We start from the raw sequence: 20,258 nt of genomic DNA on the forward strand, positions 1-20,258 counted from the left end.
GACCTGCTACATCCAAATATGGAGAGTTTGTTTTTTTATGTTAGGGATCTATAGATGGACTCTCGTATTTAGTTACCACTACAATTCCACTTGGTAGATCTTATTGTCACGTCCATTACTTTGCAAATGAAATGAAGGATGAAACATGTTAACTGGTCTAAGACCATGGAGTTATAGCAAGGGCCTTGCTCACCTCAGATCAAAATAACCGTAAGTCAGTGCTCTTTCTACTACGGCAACCTCCCTTAGTAGGTAAAAAGATAAAGGTGGGTCACCGACAAAAATGTGTTTGTGTGACTCTGTGTGTGTGTGTGTGTGAATGAAAAAGGCATGTGCTCTTGGAAGTTGGTACATGGTTTGGGTTTTAAACAAAGAGCAGGTAAATTAAAATTATCTATGTCAAGTCATGGTTTTCTCTGACTTCCCTAGAATGTCATAGAACTTACCTATTTAAGGCCTTAAATAATTGAAATACTGAGGTAGTTATCTGCAGAAGCACAAAGTTCAATCTTACTGTCACCTACTGATGCTTTGCGGGATCAGTCTTCATAAGGCCTATAAACTCAAGGAAAGCAGTTAAGTAACATAAATTCCATCAACCTTCAGGGAATCCCAGAGCAACAAAAGAATGATTACTTAAACTGAGCAATTGAACCAAAACTACCAATCAAAGAGTATTATATATATGAGTGTTAATACTTTTCACCATTGAATTCTATCACTACTCCAGAACATTTTTTTATTCCACAATACATGGGACCCACATGTAAAAAACTATTCACATAATTTAAGATAGAGACCCAGTTTTCTGAATCAGAGAAACATGAATAATACCTGACTTTTAGAAATTAAGGAAGAAGAAATTAAAATATTATTTTAAGTAAATCGTGAGTAAATGCTTACATTGAAGGCCATTCATTCATTCACTCATTCATTCATTCATTTATTCAACAATGATATATTAACTGCCTTCTTTTGGCCAGTTCTGTGTAGCACTGAGGATATAACACTGAATCAGGTAGATGAGGTCACTGCCCATATATTAGTGGAGAAAGATATGAAATAATCTTATAATTATGATTTTAGTGAGCGTGTTGACTGCAGTGGAAGTCTATATGAGGACTGAAATCTGCTCTTGGCCAGGGGTCAAATGGTGTCATCAGGAAATAACTTCACATGTGCTAATGCACTCAATCTTTGCACCAATCCAATGAGGTCAGCATTGCTACAATCATCCCATTCACACATAAACAGAGGGAAAAAAAGCACTAAATATCTTAACAAATCACAGAGTCTGTAAAGGCTAGACCCAAGATGCAGCCCAGGCCATCTGGGTTTAGATTCTGCTCTTAGCCATTGTGCCATAGAAGTTCATGTGCATTTGTGAGGGATAATGAAAACACACTCCAGATGGAAAGAAGGCACACAGGATGCACTAGAACAGACCAATAGAAATGTGAGCCACATATGTCACTATAATTTTCTAGTAGCCATGTTAACAAAAAGTAAAAAGAGGTGGGTACAGTACTCCGGAAAAATGTCTTGACAGTTTCTTATAATACTTAATATGCAAATACAATATGGCCGATGGACTCAAGCACTTACCCCAGATAAATTAAAATGTATGTTAACAACATGCACAGAAATGTTTATGGGGACTTTATTCATTATAGCAAAAACTAGAACCAATAACCAGTGGGTGAGGATTTAGTGTGGAATGTTACTCGGAATGAACTATTGCTGTACGTACAACTTGAATCAACCTTCAGAGAATTATTCTAAGATGAAAAAGCCAAGTCCCAAGGATATGTCCTGTATGATTCCATTTACTTAACATTCTTGACATGACAAAATTACATAAAACTAGTGGTTGCTAGAGGTTAGGGACAGAGGAAGGGATGAAGCACAGGAATGGGGTAGATGTGGTTATAAAGGTACAAGATGGATCTTCATGATGAAGGAACTGTCCTGAGTCTTGGTGTGGTGGTAGAAACATGTATTTACAAATGTTGTAAAATTGCACAGAACTAAACACACACAAACACACACACACACACACACACACACACACACACACGAATACAGTTAAAACTAGGCAAACCTGAATAAGATGTATCACTGTCAGTATCCTGGCAGTAATACGGTGATAGTAGGTATGCAAGATGTTACCATTGGGCAAAAGTGGGTAAAGGGAGGATAAGATCTCTCTGTATTGTTTCTTACAATTGCACGGAAATCTCTCTCAAAACAAAGATGTTAATTAAAAGAAAAGAAGTAGGTTGAGTTTTTTAAAAAAACTTTATTTAACCCAATATATCCATAAGTTCATTTCAACATATTAAACAATATAAAAATTAGTGAGATATTTTAATTTTTTTCCATACTGTCCATTTGAACTAGCCACAGTCCAAGTTCTCAGTAGCCACACCATACTGGGCAGCACAGGTGTAGGGAACGAAAAGACAAGATGTGAAGACAACGTTTAAGAGGTAGGCGTGGGTTATGGAGACAGCACTTGTAATGAAATCCAGAATCTTTGCAGTGGCCTACAGAGCCCAGTGTAGTAACCTCCGCTGCTTTCTCCCTCCCTCAGTCTCCCGGAGTCTTTGCTGTTCCTGGGAAAGGCCCATGCATGCTCTGACTTGGGGAATCTGGCTCTTGCTGTTTAGTCTGCCTGGAACCCTCACCCCCGGAGATCTCTCGGACTTGCTCCGACAGTCAGAACTGTCTCTGCTAAGATGCCTGTCACGAGGTCCTTCCTGACATATTTCTATGAAAGAACAAATTCTACTCTCCTCCAACACTCTCTATCACCCATTAGACAGCTTTGATTTTTGTAATGGTACTAACACCCTCTGACATTTTGCGTATTTACTTACTTGTTTACTGTCAGTTTCCCACGGAGCCTGGAACAGTGCCTGGCACACAGAATACATCCAGGGAATATTTGCTGAATGAACTGTTTGATGATGGTTAACTCACAGTTCTCAAATGAACTGCTTGCCTTATTACATTTCAGAAATTGGGCAAAGTGTCCTGAGTTTTTAAAGGACAAAGCACACAAGCAATCTCTTTACATTACAATAAGATAAACAAGATATTTTAAATATAAAGTTTAAGCTTTCATCTCAGTTTTTTTTTAACTTTGCCACTTATTTTAGAGAGCTCATTTCTGATATAAGATCATTTTATTCATATTTTGTTTCTATATTCATGATAAATTTATTTCCATCTTGCTGCAAAATTCACTTTTCTACCCAGTAAATTCATTCAGAAATTCTGAAAAATGGTATTCACTATTCTTGAAAGTGCTGTCAGAGCCCTCCTAAAATCCTGGGTCTTCCACAACGTATCAGCTTCTTAGAGAAGCATTCTCCAGTAACCCCAAATTTCCTTCTCCCTTGCACTTCCATTATGCACCAGATAGGCTGCTTAATTCTACGCCTATTCCGGTCTACTTATGTCAAATATATGTATGAAAACGTTCTCTCTCCAGGAAGACAGAAACTAGCCTTTTTCTCTCTCAGTCACTAGCATACAGCTTTACACTTCTCAGTTGGACTTAGATAAATATTTGATGAAGTGAATGAATTCTGTTTTGTTTTAATAATGTATGCATACATCTGGTATAGAACACTTGGTAGGCAAACATTGTATCAGATACCTCTCAAACACAAAGTCACACCAAGCAGTATCTTTTCCAGAAGAGAATAGTTATTAAGCTCCTATGATACATTAAAGATTTTACATGTGATCTTCTTTAGTCCCGGTGATATATGACTGTTATTATTAACTCTGTATCTGATGAGAGAGTGGGAGCTCAGAAAGAATATGAAACTTTTACAAGATCTAATGGCTATTGGATATCAGAATTCTCTTTGTCTGCCCACCTTCCAAGTCCAAAGTATTATTTCCCACTTTACAGTAGGGATCAAACACTTCAACATAGAGATGGCTTTTGTAGACAAGTGATATGAGGTATATATTTTGTTACCAAGGTTACTCAAAGTTTCCAGGACCCCAAAGAAATTAACATATTAGGGATTTTCTAGAGAAATGCAACTGAGATAAGTTGAGCTCCTAAAACTGTATTTTATATAATATTAAGGAATTGAAGATTTTTCTCCAAGAAAACAGTATATCATACAACATGGTAAGGAACTTGGCCTTACCCAAAGAGAGGTCCAGCCTTTGCACTTGGCTCCTAGGAGGTAACTTATGAACCCTTGGAATCTCCCAAGTGATAAGAGAGTCTATTATTCATGGTGGGCCCTTTGAACAACGGATCATGCCTATGGAATAAAGCACCAATAAAAACTACGCTGAAGCTCACGTGAGCTTCTTCTGTTGGCAATACACCATGTGTATTGTCACACATCAGTACTTAGAAGGGGAATTCACATACTGAGGACAATAGAAGCTTCCACTTGGAACCCTCCCAGGCTCTGCACTGTGTCTCTTCTTTTGGCTGATTTTCAGTATCATGTCCCTATAAATCTGAAACTGTAAGTACAGTAGGTTTCAGTTAGTTTTGTGAGCTGCCCTGGTGAATTAACAAACCTGGAAGTGGATCCGAGAAACTCAACTTTCAGAAGTAAGAGTGGTCTTCTGTGGACTCTTCCCTTTTAACTTTGTAGTTGGACCCTAATTCCTTGTAGTTAGGCTATAAAATCTTGGGCAGACTTGATAATATGGAAGACTATATCCTTAACTCTGTGTAGGCATATAATAATAATAATACAATAATTTTAGAGATCCCTGAAAATGTATCATAGCATATTAAAAATATGTGGGAAAGAAGGGCATGAAAAAAATGACCCTAAACATTCAAAGTATTATCATGTCCACATATTTGGTATTGTTAGAGGAAAAAAAAATTGATTCAATGTAGGAAAGAACTTTCTGAAAATTAGACCTACCCAAAGACATCATTAGCTGCTTATGAAAGTAGTAACCTCTCTACCTTTGAATATGTTAACTACTAGTGCAGAGTGCTTATAATCCAAATATGTTGTTAAGGGATTCTGGCCTCAGAACAGTGGGTGGGTGATTTTTAAGATATCTTCAGGCTTGAAGATTCTGCTATTTTATGGTCTGTATTTCTTCAAAATGACAACTAATAAAACCAAGCTTATATATTTAATAGGTCAAGTTCTTCAATTTGACTCTTACAAAATCTATTAATTTTGTTTTGTTTAAAAATATCAGGAAAAAAGGGAGTGTTCTAAGAAATCACACTTAAATTTATACAGTGCTGCTATTTATAATAGCCTAGACATGGAAACAACCTAAATGTCCATCGACAGATGACTGGATAAAGATGCTGTGCTATATTTATACAATGGAATACTACTCAGTCATAAAAAAGAATAAAATAATGCCATTTTCAGCAACATGGATGGACCTGTAGATCATCATTCTAAGTGAAGGAAGCCAGAAAGAGAAAGAAAAATACCATATGATATCACTTATATGTGGAATCTCAAGCAAAAAGACAAAAATGAACTTATTTACAAAACAGAAGCAGACTCACAGACATAGAAGACAAACTTTTGGTGACCAGGGGGAGAGATGGTGGGAAGAGATAAATTGGGAGTCTGATATTTGCTGATACTAACTACTATATATAAAATAAACAAGTTTCTACAGTGTAGCACAGGGAGCTATATTCAGTATCTTGCAGTAACCTACAATGAAAAAAAATATGAAAACAAATACATGTATGTGTATGTATGACTGAAACATTATCTTATACACCAGAAATTGATGCAACATTGTAAACTGACTATACTTCAATTAAAAAAAATTATATAGCGCTGGCTCAAATTTTCCCATATAAGTTTTTGTCATTATCAGGGTAAATTAAGAAATACTTACATTCCAATGTCAATAGAAAGCATATCTTCTCTGACAAACTGTGCTATCACTAATACAGAATTGTAATGATGTACTATAAAAATTGGTATTTGGTTACAAATCAATCAGACTCCAGAAAAGCTTTTTCAAATGCATCATAAGTGGATATAAACAAAATCTAAAATTGTCACACAAGAACATAAACTACACACTTAACAACAATTTAATTTAATGCCAAGTATATTTACTTGTATTTCATGAAACTTCTTTTCACATTATAATATACCAATAAATGTCACATCAACAGCTCATGAAATATAGCTTCTGAGGCTTCCTGAGTAATTGCGATTTTTTATACTCAACCGAATTTTAGGTTCCTGAGTAAAACACCCAGAGTATGGGTTTTATTAAACAAATAAAAACTAACCTGTTCCTTGGTATAAGGAACATTACATTTAGCACTTTTCTGTTCATATTCTAATTAGTGCACAGCACTGTCAGAACAAGCAACACAAAAGCACCTTACTTAAGGGAGTTAATTTCATGGATCTCATATGTTATGAAACATGAAATAAAATAATACAAATCCCACCACATGAGAAGTGTAATAATCCCTGGTCCAACTCTGCCCACAATATCTCATCACTGCTGTTGTGTAGACATTGTAAGTTTGGGGTTGCTTCGAGCTATCCTTACCTATTTTCAAATTTTGTTCAAAAGGCTCAGCCTGCTGCAGGTTCCTAACTGTGACAAGTTAAGATTTTATATGAAATAATAATTGTAAAATTACATATTAGGTTAAGAAGCTTAATTAAAACAGAAAATTCTTTTAAAATTGATAATGATGATACAACAAAGCTACATGCCGAGATTCTTACTTTGGGAGCAAAAGCAGTAGGAAGGATTGAAGTATCAGAAGTAGTTCATGGACTTCCACATTTCATTTTGTAGATTTATGTAACTTCCTGGAAAAACCTCTCCATTGTTGAAATGGAATTAAAATAGATTCAGGGAACCTTAGAACTTGAAGAGTACTCATTAAGGTAATAGTTCTCAGAATCTAAGTAAGATGTTCTCCCAGTTTCAAAATAGAACATGGGTCTAATTTTAGCAATGCATTGTTGATTAATCTTAGTATTTTATGTATGATACCATAACTTTGAACTCAAAGCACCTACAAAAATGGAAAACTAGCTATAATTTGTCCCCAATAAATAAATAATGAAAAAATATATCCCGTTCACATCCAGCAAATGATATGAGATTAAAGTGCAGTCAATAATGAGCTATGAATTAACCCTCCTCTGATTTTCCAGTTTTTTTAATAAGAGGACTCAGAAAGGTAACCAGAGAGATGGCTATTTAAAAAGCCGTTAAGTTTCTGAAAATTCATACACAATCACATGCTTTTATTCCATTCCCAAGAATACACAGACTTCTATTTTTAAGAGACATTTGACATTTCATATCATGTCTTTACATTTTTATCTCAACTCTGCATCCCAGGGGAGTGACAAAGTCACATCATCTTTTTGGATGGAATGGTTCATACAACTCACCACAAGACAACGCTGATGCTTTGAATTGCCCCTGTAAATAAGTCCATATTGGTCCTCTCTAAGTTTTTATAAAGTTAAGGGTCACTACAAAAGTCTGGGTCTAATGCAATTCCTCGCTCTTTTCTGAGAATGAATCAGGATTATTTTGGATTATTTTCGATTGAAGAAGGTCTCCATATGTACCTTGTGTTTGTTCAAGGCTACTTCCTTTGGAATTTCTCCATAATTTAATCTAATTTCAGACTTATGAGTGGAATAATCCATAGTTAGATATTTACGAGGATAATGGTGCAAACTGGCTCCCTTGGTGGAATCCCTGAAGATTAAGGTGCTCTTTTTGAAATATCATGAAATAACAATATAACATTAAATTCTAAATCATGTGTTGAGTTCTAACACGTGAGTCTGAAATATTTGATTCCTGGATGATGCAACCATAATTATATCATTATAAAAATCAAAAACCTCCTCCCACTTAGCCAAGATAAAGACAAGCTTTCTGTGTGATTCCTGCTGGGATGTATACAGTACCATTCATGAATGAATCTTGCTAAAACAAAAAAAGGAAGAGAACCTGAATGTGAAGGTCTCAGTTTACAGGACATACAAGTAGAGAAGAACAAGACTAATGATACTTCAGGGATGCAATCAGCAAAATCCAGCAGGAGAAAGACATTAAAGGGCAACTGACTCTGTTTCATCAACAAATAAGCTGCAAAGAACTAAAAGAAGAGGAACCTACATATTGAAAGGGGCTTTAGACGTATGTCAACCAAATGTTATGTGTGACCCGTGTTTGCACCCCCATTCAAACAAATTAACTTTTCAAGAACCATGAGACACCAGGAAAATTTGTACACTTATGGGATATTTGATGATATTAGGGAACTACTGTAAATACTTGTAGGGAAATAGTCCCATTGTGCTTTAACAAAACAGTGCTCTACTTTTACAGATATGTAGTGAAATATTTGTAGATGTAAGCATATTATATGATGCATGAGCTTGCTTCAGAGTAATCCAGGAAGTTAGAAATGACTCAATGGTGGGTATAGATGAAACCAGATCGGCCATACATTGATAAAAGTTGAATAATTGAGTATGTATCTGAAGAAAGGGAAATCACTATCTCAAGAGATAGTGCACCCCCATGTTCATTGCAGCATTGTTTACATATAGCCAAAACACGGAAACCACTTAAGTATCCATCAGTGAATGAATGGATAAAAGAATGTGATGTGTGTGTGTGTGTGTATATATATATATATATATATACACACCACATATATATACAATATATACATATAAAGCATATATATAATAAAGTGGAATATTGTTCAGCCATAAAAAATAAGTGAATCTTGTCATTTGTGACAACATGGGTTAATCTTGAAGGCATTATGCCAAATGAAATAAGCCAGATAAAGACAAATCATACATGATCTCACTTATATGTGGGATCTAAAAAACACAAACTCATAGAAACAAATTGTAGGCTGACAGCTGCCAGAAGCTGGGGAGTGGGAGAAATGAGTGATGATCAAAGGGTACAAATTGCCAGTTACAAAATGAAAAAGTTCTGAGGTTCTAACATACATCATGGTGACTGTAGTTGAGAATACTATATTGCACACCTGAGATTTGCTAAGAGAGTAGATCTTAAATGTTCTCCCTACTAAAAAAAAAAAAAGAAAAGAAAAGAAAAGAAAAGAGGCAAACTATACAATTATGTGAGGGGATGGATGTGTTAACTAACCTTCTTGTGAAAATCATTTCACAATATATTACACAATGTTATACGTCAAATATATCTCAATGTTACTGGGAAAAAAGATGTCAATTTTCCCCCTCCCCTCTAATAAGCAGTTGAATAATTTAACCTCTATGGGTGATAGGCATTTAGAAGGTCTTTACCTATTCTCTCAAATTTGTGTGTCTTCAAAATTTTCCATAACATACAATGTTTAAAAGAAAGCTGATTACCTAAAATATATTTTCATTAATATTATTAATATGAGCAGAAAACCAAAAGAAAATGTAGCAAAAGATACATACAGAAGTTTATTGAAACAGAAAACTCAAGTCATTTAGTACTGTTTGGGAACTGAAGGGACTTCTGACCAGGTTTTGGTCTGAGGTATTCCATGGTTTAAAAAGAAGGCTTCTAGAACAAAGGGTTGTCCAGAAGCAGACCAGCATAACCACCACAAAACCAATATATTTAAATTATGTGCTAACAGAAGCCTAGAAGAAAAGACTAAGATTAGCTTCTCTTTCTTACCTTATTTCACTGATCAAACACTAAATCACATCTTTTATAAAAGTAGGGAAATCTTTATAAAGAAAATGAGCAGAAGACACTAGAGGGTAAATAGTTAAAAAAAAACACTCTTATAGTATTTAAAACAGCATTTATTAGCCTTTTCTTCTGAATATTGATTGATTAAACCTAAGCTGTTTATTAATCTCTTTCAGGGTCTCTATTTATTATTATTATTATTATTATTATTATTATTATTATTATTATTATTATTATTATTATTTTACTAATTTCTTTCAGATTGATGTCTGTTTTGGTGTCTGGTCACTCAAACCACTGTCAATATTCTCCCTGTTATTCTACTAGTATTGTTTTACTGGTGCTGAACTGTATTTTTAGTAGCCAAACAACGTAAGACATCCGTGTCACTAATTCAGTCTGAGCATTTGCCTCAAACATGAGTGAAACCTTTACCCTTTTGTTGGTCCATCCCTGGTCTTGAACTCATTGAAGTGTATTTGTCAGAATTACAGTCAAATTGAACTCACTATTCAATCAATAATTGAACTCTGCTCCTAAGATGCTTTCTATTTAACACTGAAGGAAAATAACACAGCTTGACCCTTGTGAAGTGTTATGAAGAGCTGAAGTCAAGTGGAGACTTCTTTTATTCTGGTTGGAGTATTTTGTTGCTATCTTAACCTTGAGCTGGGCAGAAGCATGAATAGCTACACAAAATTCCTTTACCTTTGTTGCGTCCATGTTAAGAGGCCTTATTAACACAAAGGCATTAAAATGGGATTGAGCCAGTAGCTAAGCATTTAATCTTAAAGCTGATAATAACTTAAAGTAAGAGGATAATAGCCACCATTTACTGAGTATGTATTTTAACCAAACACAGAGCTAAGGGCTTTACATACAACATTTTATCTGCATACTTTTTCATCATTTATTGGCATTCCAAGAGATCATCCAACCAGTTGCTCCCATCAAGACCACCACCATCCTACAGACTTTGCAGTGACAGTGAGCAAAGTTACTGAAGCTTTTAAATATGTATCCTGCTGTGGGGTGGAGCCAGCTCACACTGATTCATGAGACTATTAAGTGCATCTTTCCCCAACATCAAGGTTAAGTGACATCGTAGTGGTAGTTTAAAATGGCCATGATGGGAGAATTTACACTACAGAAATTCGTAAACATCTTTTTTTTTCTTCCCCGGAGAGTCAGTTGTTAGACATTTACCAATACACCATTGTTATTGCTACTGAGGTGGCAGTTTAAAGTTAGGAAATGACTAATAATTAAACAAAGAAGGAGAAAAAGGAAAAAAAAAACCCTCAGTAGTGTTCCACCCACCAGCCGTTCCCCAATTTGTTTCATTTCTTGAAAGAACCAGGTGAGAGAGCCATGGTCCTTTGGGCATTCTCTCAATATCTTGGTGGGAGGAGGAACTGGGAAAAGACACTACAACAGAGGTCAGCACACTATGGTCTGTGTGCTGAACGTGGCTGAGTCCCTGTTTTAATAAGTAACGTGTTACTGGAGCACAGCCAAGCCCAGTTTCTGTGTTGCCCGTGGCTGCTTTCACATCTCGACAGACGTTCACAGAAGTTGTGACACAGCCTGTATGACCCCAGAAGCAAAGCTATTTACTATCTGGTCCTTTACAGAAAGACTCTTCCATGAGTGACTAAGGTTGAAATGTGTTTGGTATATGGATGATGCTTTATTTTGAATTTAATCCATGCAAGGATGAGGTAGAAATAAGCTTCATTTCCTTGTTTTACCTCAATCTAGTGAAGCAAGTTAAAGAAATAAGCTATGTCCCTAAATTTTATTTCATGACTCATACAATTTCATCATGCAGGGTATTTCATTCATTATGTTGGGACCACTCATTCTTGGTCACAAAATGTATATATATTCCAATATGTGTGTGTGTGTGTGTGTGTGTGTGTGTGTGTGTGTGTGTATATTGAGATACTCAACCTCAATATATATATAGGTTGGGATATCCAGACCCTCTACTTGGATGTCTTCATTCATTCACCTACTTATTCAACAAATATTTATTGAAGGCTACTATAGTCCAGCCTACTAGGTTCTAGGCACTAGAGTCTACTCATGAATAACCAAAGCTCTTTCCCATAAGGAACTTGTATTTTAGTGGGAAAGGTATATTCATATTTGCTTGTTGTCTAATAGCCTATCAAGAACTGATAAGCACTATGAAGAAAACTTAAAGCAAGAGAAGTGTTGGACAATGAATGATGTGCTTTTTAAGATGTTTAAGGAAAGCATCTTTAAGAAGGTGACATTTGAGTAGAGACCAGAATAAAGTGAAGGAATAAGTCATGTGTTCCTGGCAGAGGGACCAGTAAAGGATAAGGCTCACCAGTGGGCATGTGTTCACAAGAAGGGTAAAAAGAGGGGAGTGATGATGTCAGCAAGGTAGGCAGGCCTTGTAAGCACAGTAAGGATTGTGTTTGCGAGTCATACTACACGGAAAACCACTGGGAAGCTGTGAGGAGGATGCTGACTTCAAGTGATAAGCATTTTAAATTAACGCCCCATCTCCCAGGTATAATAGAGATTACAGTAGGTAATAAGAGGGAAGAAGATCAGTGACAAGGCTGTTGCCATAACACAGGCAAGACATGACCTGCTTGTGTAGGGCTTAGGGTTATGGGAAACTGAGAAGACAGTTAAAGGACTTTGGATTGAAAAATGCTTGTAGACACTCCAAGACCTTTTTATAACTGAGTGCTCATTTAATTCTTACTACATAGAATAGAGAGTGAGGAAGAATTCATGCATTCATTCAGCAAACATTTATTGTTTATTAGTAAGAAAAGAAGTGCTATGTACTGACATTAAAAGTTAAAAGAAACTCAGTTTAGTGGAAAATAACTGCCAACAACTGAGTTTCTCACATATCAGCTCTGTCTCTACTACTTCATACAAATTCCTCTGACCTCAACCCCCTACGCTAAGTTCTCTGCGTTCATGGGACCCTTTTGGACCCAAAGCTGCTCTTCCTCAGGACATCTGAGGCTGCTACCATTCAGAATGCCCTTCTCATTGGGAGTCTGAAAATGGAAGGAATGGATTAAAACAGAATATAGTCTATGTGGTACACACACACATACACACACAGATGTATCCTGGTTCGAATATCCAGCTGTTGAGTCTTCCAAGTCTTTCCTATCTCTACTGACATAGTTGTGTGATTCTCCAGCCAATTAAGCAATAGAATTTCTTTAATTCATGTTTTAATCATGGTGGTCTCAACTCTCTCTTCTTCCTTTCTTGCATTTTGAGGATAATGCACTAAATTTTTCAGACAGATTTCCTTGAGGGTCTCTCCTATTGTTTGACATAGAAAGACACACTCTCTCCTATTAAACACGCAGGTCCCCATGTTGCCGTGAGTATTGTGAATTCAGTATCTGTTCTAAAAGTTATGCTTATTTCTTTGTCCAAAACAAAGGACATATCTTGCTTGCTTTCCAAACCAGCAAGATTCAAGCCCTGAGTGAACATTCGGGCATATTAGCAGAGTGGTGGCGTTGTTCCCCGTAGCACGGACCTGTCTGTGACTCCAAAGGCACCTTTCAATGTCAGCAAAAATCTAGGGTTTATAAACAGGAGAAGGAGGGGCATGAATCAACCAACAGGCAGTTCTGGAAGCTGAGAATAAGCTAAGAATAAGCTAATATTCCTGAGAATGGGGTTTTTGAAACCTATGTATTGTGGACTCCAAACTGCAGCACAAGGTACTTTGACGTGACTTAAAAAGTCATTTAAGAAGTAGGGGAAAGATAATGACTAGGGAATGCTTTGTACATTACATGTTATATATAAAATGCACATAGTACATGTACTATATTGCTGATATATTTTTAATTTTTAAAATGCTCTAAGTGTACAATCTTGATCATATTTTCCTTAGTGTTATGATGAAGATAAAAAATAAAATGGGGACTTGGTGATCCTCTCCTAGGTGTGGGTGGGCTGCACCGGACTTCCTCCCCTTCACAAGCAAGGCTTCAGAGCCTTGGGAGCTTGGGAAGGGTTAAAGTTTTGCCTGTGACACTGAAATTGAGGCCAGCTGTAGGTCATATTCACGTCCCAGTCACAGGAAAATGAACCTGTGAGACAGAACCTAATTATCTGCTAAACCAAAAGCCAGTCTCAGTTCAATAACTTACGACAGAGCTAGCAGCCAGATATAGTGTTACCATGGCAACGCTGGAAAAAGCTCCACTGCGGTTGAGAATGAGGAGGAAGGGAGGAGACTGTAACCCTAAACATGCTGCAGCCGTTTGATCTCGGACAAGTGGGTCTGTCTAAAAAAACAGGTTATTCTACACATGACTACCTTTGTCTGTGCACTTTAATATCTGCCACAATTACTGAAAAGGAGAACGCAGTTATAATGTCCTCGGGGCTTACAATAATTCACTCATAAAGCTGGGAATTAATTTTAAAGAAAACACATAAGCTTCCTTTTTCTCCTCATCCATGCCATCCCCAAATACAGATAAAGCAGGACACAAAGGGTGGGGATTCTTGAATACCTCATCATTGCAATGAATGAGTTCTGTGCCCATGAAATTCACTGTCATCCTATTTTCCTCTTATTGCCAAATGCTGAGACATTTTTAAGAGAAAACTTTTGGGAATGAAGCAATACTATTAGCTTTTCTGAGGAGGAGGAGTAGGAGTAGAACCGGAGAGTAGAAGAGAAATCATTTTTCTTTGTGAACTCCATCTAAACTTTCAAGTGAATAATTTCCTGGAATATTGAGTTAAGAAGAATCACACATTAGAGGGAGATAAGCCCTGCCAGTTTGGTCATTTTTCTTCCTGCCAGTTCAACTTTGTAGTTCTTTCTGGAACAGCACTGGGTTTCTGAACTTGGGAGATGATAAGGTGCAAGCACATGAAAACTGCACTAGCTAGTTACCATGAATACTGTGAAAACAGCATCTCACTAAAAATATTTGCAGAAGTAATAAGAACCTACCATATGCACTTAGAGGGGAAATTCAGAAGTATACTCCTTTCTCTCACTTTTTCAATCCTTCCCAATGGAGACAAATCACGCTAAAGCTTGTCACTTGCAATTACTGGATTCCAACATATTTGACAATTTTGATGTGCTATTAATGATGTAATATGACACATCTAGTACATAATGTTATCACTTGGGCTTGCTATCCCGTTGTGATACCGAATTTGAATCACATAGGTATATATGCATAAATATATAGATACAGCAGTGTTTCCTTATGCATAACTCATCAACACATTGGGTTTGGAATATGGAGAGGAAGGAGTATGGAGATGAATAATATCCTTTTCATATGCATGAATAGCTTTGCAGTCATGCAAATGAGAAAACACAAAATGGAAAGTAGGTTTCTTCTAGCAGAAATATGACTAGAAATGTAGCCTGAAATTTGCCAATATATTAGAGTCACTTTTGATGTCGGTGAATTTTCTTTAAGGTGTCACATCTCCTAAAAACATTTTCCCCTACCCTATTATATTTTCAGTATATAATTACATAAATATAGAAATCCACAACTTTAAATTCCTTTCAACTACCATAGTGCGTGAAAGGGAGCTTTAGGATCTTACGAAGATAAAAGGTGAAGGTAGGCGTGGGGTGGGTGGGCAGAAAAGCAACATCAAAGGGCAAAATGAATTTTCTGATTAATTTCCAGGTAGAAGTAACCTAACCTCTGCTCCTGACCCTAGGTTAATTCCTTCTCAAGTAAGTGGAAGCCAGAATGTATACTCCTTTCTAAGACGGATGTTTCTGAGATCTGATTATTAAAGAGTCTTACTGGTTGCAAAGATGCCAACAATACAGTTCAATAAACTGTTTGGATCCTGTTACTCATAATATGAATAAGTTTTTCTGTTAATCTCTCCACTTACATGAATTAATTAGTTAGAAAAGAAAATGAAGCAGTTTTATCAGAAGAGCATCTGAAAGAGCTATTGATTCAAATGCTTTTACATTTTTGCTGTATCACACATGATCAGCTGGCAGATATGAGCTTGATAATGATGCAAAGCACCAGATTTCACTGGATTCTCTGTTCCACCTGAATTGCCAGGAGAGATATTGGAAGCACTAACAAAGAAATAATGCTGCTTTTCTCATGACATTTTTTCAGTCAATGATTTTTGAAGAGATGTACCATGACTTTATACAGCACATTCTCAACTATTCCATTGGAGATTTTCTTTAGCATCATCAGTATTTCCCATGCTGTTGTGAGTAGTTGTGTTTGTACGCACTTTTGTTTCTTTCTAATTGTAACCTTAGTGTCCGTCAGTAAGAATTTTGTGAAGCATGTACTCCATCCTGTATAAAGGTATCGATATGTTCAATTAACATTAAACAAATACAATAAAATAAACTGCAGCTGAAACTAAATTTACACTATAAAACTAAGTTTCTAGATTAGAATAATCTGCTTGCCATATGGAAGGTACTCAATGTGATTGCTGATTGAGTGAATTAATAAACGGGCCTGTCTGACAAGGACCAAGACAAAATAACAAAAAGCAAAGTCTTGAAAGAAACTTGAAAAAGACTACACCCTATGCTAACCCTTGAGTAAACTACATGAAAAGGTTTCCAATTTCCAAAGGTTCTTAATTCACCCCCTAGAAAGGTAAAGGAAAAGAAAGGCTAGAAATATGGTTATCACTTTTGAATCTGCCATTTTAAAAGGGACTAGAATATCCCAGAATATATGAGCACTTAGTATATAACAAAGGTGGCATTTCTCATCTCTGATTTCTACTTTCTCCTGTCTAAGGTTACCCACTGTTTTTTCTGGTCCTCACTAACCAATGCTGAAATGTCTCTTTGGGTGTTGGTCTTTTACCTTTGGAAAATTCATGAAATTCTTCCCTCGGCCGTGAGGCTGTGTAACGCTGCTCTCAGCAAGCCCAGCTTGCTGATTAAACCACTTTCCTTGGTCCTCACAGTTGTTGTGGGTTTCAGGAACTCCACAGCATTCTCCATCTGTATTTAGCTGTCTCCTTGATGCCTCTTGAAGACGAGGAAACTTCTCCAGATCTTTCCCATGCCCTGCTGAAGGACTTTCTTGGGAGAAGGTGAAGGGTTGAAAGTTAGGGGGGAAGGATGCTGGATCAGACTCTTCTCCTTGCTGCCATTCCTATAAGCATCTACAAAACTGCCACCCCCCAGGGTTCCAGGTGGGCAGGGCTCGTAACCCCTCCAGTCCTGATGTCTTCATACTCATTTAACAGGAATCTGTTCCCCACTTCCCTCTCCCAGAAGTTGCAGCAGTCAGAGCTTAGAATATGTGACGTTCCTTGTCTATATCTGGTTTTCTCCCCTCTCTCTTGCAATCAAGGCTCCTCACTGCCCACATAGCCTAGAAAGTTTCATGCTGTCCTACGTGATGGACAACCACTTTCTTACTTATATCCTGAACTCTTCTCTACTTTATGGCTAACTTTGATCAGTTCTATGATCCAGATCTCTAGCATCATGTTAATATTTATAACCAAGTCATATATGAATTAAAAATAAAACCATTTCCCTCTGAGGAGCCTAGCTCTTTCAAATCAATTGACAGATGACTGGATAAAGAAGTTGTGGTATATTTATACAATAGACTACTACTCAGCCATGAAAAATAATAAAACAATGCTATTTGCAATAACATCGATAGAACTGGAGACTGTCATTCTATGTGACGTAAGCCAGAAAGAGAAAGAAAAATACCATATGATATCACTTATATGTGGAATCTAAAAAAAAAAAAAAAAGACAAACCTATTTACAAAACAAAAACAGACTTACAGACATAGAAAACAAATTTATGGTTATCAGCAGGGGAAGCGGGGGGAATGGATAAATTGGGAGTTCAAGATTTGCAGGTAATAATATATATAAAGTAGATAAACAACGAGTCCATACTGTATAGGACAGGATACTGTATTCAGCGTCTTGAAGTAACTTACAGTACAAAAGAAGAAAATGAATCTATATATGTTCATGTATGACTGAAGCATTATGCTGTATACCAGAAGTTGATGCAACATTGTAAACTGACTATACTTCAATTAAAAAATATATATATACAAAAAAGAGAAGCTTGTTTTGAGCTTATTGTACTTGCTGTAAGTTTTTTTTTTTTTTTAAATATTCTACTAAGCACTTTAGATCTTCTGTTGACTTTTTTCTTGATTGTGTCTGCCCTTCCATTAAGGCAACACATGTCACTGAAAAGATGAGAACAGAGAAGTAAAGGAACAAGCATAATCTGGGGAAGTAATAACCCTGGTTAAAATTTTCCAGATATCATCCCACATACAGTCAATCACTTGGCTCTGTCAATTCCATCTTCAAAACACTTCTCTGTTCCCTCCTTGTCACTCCACTTCCACTGCCACCACCTTCATTCAGGCCACTATCATCTGTCCCAATTACTATACCAAGGGAATAATTACATACAATTTATAAGTATGTATTTATCTCAGAATACTATTTATATTAGGAAAAAAGGATGGAAATAAACTCAATTTACACCTATGAATGGACTGGTTAAATAAATTGTATTACACTCAAACAATAACATATGTTAACATAATATGTGGGAAAGTGTTCATTTGGTATTTAACCATTAAAAATCAAATTGCAAATATTCATGAAGATATTCAGTGTGTGTGTGAGATGAGAGAGAGAGACAAAGAAGAGGGAGAGAGAGAAGCATGATTAGATACTGGATGATAACAAGAGTTATTTTCTGAGTGATGAGATTCATACTTTTTTTGCTTTTCTATTTGTCTGAAATGTCTAATTTTATAAAACGAACACTTGTTATTGTGCAGGAAAAAGTTTAACTTATTTTGTAAAGAAACTAGCTGTCTTTAGACTAATGTGAAAATATTTTTAATTCATTTAAGATGGATTGAGACTAGTAGGTTTAATAACATTGGACTTGTAGGTTATGTCATAGGTAGTTGTTCTCTTTTTAACTAGGAATACTATCTTTCCAGTTGCACATAGAAGAATTCCAGCATTTCAGGATAAATCACTTGAGAAAGACAGGGGTTTGCAATGAGACATGTTTTCATAAATAATGTTATAAAGAAATTTCTACCTCTTTCCAATCAACATATTTATTTAGGCTGAAGGTTGAGATAAAAAGTCTCTATATTATGGTTTTGCATCATTAGTTATTGAATGCTTCAAAATTATTTACTTCATGAATATTACAAAGTCGGCTAGTTTTTCTGCATTATCTATTCTCCTCTTTTACCTCTGGTTTTTAGCTGAATGAATGACTACCCAGAAAATGTCCGCATTTCCATGCACCTATTCCCCGAAAGCTTTGTGTACCTGGTGACTAAGTTCTAAGGGTACAGTGGAAGGTACATACAGAAATTCCAAAAATTTTCTTTAAAAGGAAGTATAGTACCCTTATTTTTCCCTACATATTCCTACTGTCTGAAAAACAACATGGTGTATCTTCAATGGTCATTTTGAGATTACTTGGGAAATGAAAATCAAAGAGAGAAACAGGATAGAAGAAGCCTAGATTCCTGACTTCAGCATATTCAACTAGCTCTCCATAAAAATGGTTGTCAAAGCTATGTCATCACCTCTAAGATGTTCATTACCCGTTTGACATCATACTCTGGGAGTCATATTCACACCATGAATCCAACCTGCATGATATCAGTGCTGTATTAACTGAAATAGAAGTCGGGGGGTATCTGATGCTGGTTCGCAGGATTATCATGATTCTCATTCTTCTAGTGGCAAAAGGTGGAAAAATGTATTGTCATTTTCTACTCCTTTCTTCACTGCCACAATTTTTTATCCCTATGCAATCTACTAGGTCATGAAATTGTCTTATATTAAGAAATGTCATGATTTCTTACATTTAGCATCTCCTTTTCACACTTAAGTGTGAAAGTATTTCTAGTGGTTCTTAATTTTGGGATGGTTTTAGTCTCCATTCAGAATCTTTTTTTTTTAATTGCGGTTTTGTCAGTTTACAATGTTGTATCAATTTCTGTTGTACAGCACAATGCTTCAGTCATACATGAGTATACATATATTCATTTTTTTATTCTTTTTCACCATAAACTACTACAAGATATTGAATATATTTCCCTGTGCTATACAGTATAAACTTGTTTATTCTATTTTATATATATATCAGTCAGGGAAAGGATAAACTGGGAGTTTGAGATCTGCAGAATCTTATAAACACTATTGGATCATTTTCCCCAGAAAAATGGATGTCCACCATTCAGTATATTTCACATAATCTCATGGGAACACGGTAGACTTCAGGTTAGGAACTCCCTGGTTTAGATCTCCTTTTTTGTTTCTTCTGTGTCTAGTTATCCCTGATTTTTCTCATTTCAACATTCTCTACCCAACTCTTCATCAATTGGAGTGTTAATTGTCTCGGAGCTTTTATGAAATGCACATGCAGGGGCTCTACTTCCACCTGCTGAGTCAGAATGTGCAGGATGGGAAGAATGGTGTGTCTTCATAAGTTTTTCTA

At 36.2% G+C, this 20,258-nt stretch overlaps 1 protein-coding gene across 14 annotated transcripts in view; it reads right to left on the reverse strand.

The window, feature by feature from the left end:
• The window catches only part of LOC116662781, a 551,908-nt gene that overhangs the window by 19,009 nt on the left and 512,641 nt on the right, over positions 1-20,258 (reverse strand). For 6 of the 14 annotated variants that reach the window (XR_004318864.1, XR_004318873.1, XR_004318869.1 and 3 more), the window contains one exon: positions 8,804-16,810. The exons of 3 other annotated variants lie outside the window; for them this stretch is intronic. The gene's annotated coding sequence lies outside the window, so the exon portion shown is untranslated. Of the gene's footprint in view, positions 1-8,803; positions 16,811-20,258 lie in introns of those variants that run through there. 5 more of the 14 variants (XR_004318878.1, XR_004318865.1, XR_004318889.1 and 2 more) reach the window with 4 other exon arrangements.

The sequence above is a fragment of the Camelus ferus genome, chromosome 1, assembly GCF_009834535.1.
Source record: "Camelus ferus isolate YT-003-E chromosome 1, BCGSAC_Cfer_1.0, whole genome shotgun sequence".
Lineage (NCBI taxonomy): Eukaryota > Metazoa > Chordata > Mammalia > Artiodactyla > Camelidae > Camelus > Camelus ferus.